The following is a 1214-nucleotide window of genomic DNA, read 5'->3' on the forward strand; positions in this document are numbered from 1 at the left end:
ATGGACGAATATGCAATGGTGTTTTGCATTATTTATTTTTGGGCATTGGTTTTACTGACATTAGGGGTATACTTTATCCATCTGTACAAAGCACACATCCATCATCTTGATTGATAGAGGTGATGTTAATTTAGTTTATTAATAGCTGAAGAGATCGCCATCTACAGTATTACAAGACTGTCATCAATATCTACTTTAGACTAGATGGGATGCTTAATGATAGATAGGCTGCAATTTTGCAATCCATTTTCTCCATCCCAATGTTGATCTTTATGTTCTCCTATTTTACCAATGTTTTGTTAGGGATGTTTTCCTTTTCTCTTTCAAGTCGCTCTTTGACTACGATTTGTAATAGACATTAAACTAACTCAGCAATAGCATTGACCATAGACTAGACATAGACTGCTTTTAATCATATTTTGGTTTATTTATTTTTGGGTATTGGTTTTACTGACATTGGGGGTATACTTTATCCATCTGTACAGCATACACATCAATCATCTTCATTGATTATGGAAGCAATATTAACTTAGTTTATTGTCACTCTCGTTAAATTGCGCTGGGTACAAGATACAAGATTAACTTTACATTTCACGCAAATATTATTCCTTTTTCACGTGGATTACTAAGCAGTAATCCTTTCTACTCCTGATGATGAGTTGAGAGTGTTGAAGATTCCATTGCATATCCCGTATGCGGAAGTGAGGGAATGGTAGAGTGATTTGTAGCTGTAGTGTTTGGGGGTTATAAATATTCAAACTAGATCGATTTTCATATAGGATTAACTGCTTGTCCGACCATAGATTTTCATGGTTGAAGAATTTTGTTGCGAAATTATTGAAGTATTTGATATTGTCTTTGTATCTTTTCATGCGTAAATATCGGTAATTTCCATATCGGTTGAGTATCTATAGGCATTGAATTTTATGATTAGCACATGACTGACTTTTTGGGGTTTGCTTTATGATCGACTGCAATTTCGCAAATCATTTTCTTTATCTCTATTTTTATTTTCTCATCCTATTTTAACTCAATCTTAATCCTGAATCTTTTTACAAATGTTTTCGTTTTCTCTTTAAATCTCTCTTTCACTGCCATTTATAATTACAATCGAACCAACTCAACTATTGCATTCTCCCCATGGACGAATATGCAATGGTGTTTTGCATTATTTATTTTTGGGCATTGGTTTTACTGACATTAGGGGTATACTT

Source organism: Trichoplax adhaerens, genomic scaffold (assembly GCF_000150275.1).
Source record: "Trichoplax adhaerens TRIADscaffold_305 genomic scaffold, whole genome shotgun sequence".
Lineage (NCBI taxonomy): Eukaryota > Metazoa > Placozoa > Uniplacotomia > Trichoplacea > Trichoplacidae > Trichoplax > Trichoplax adhaerens.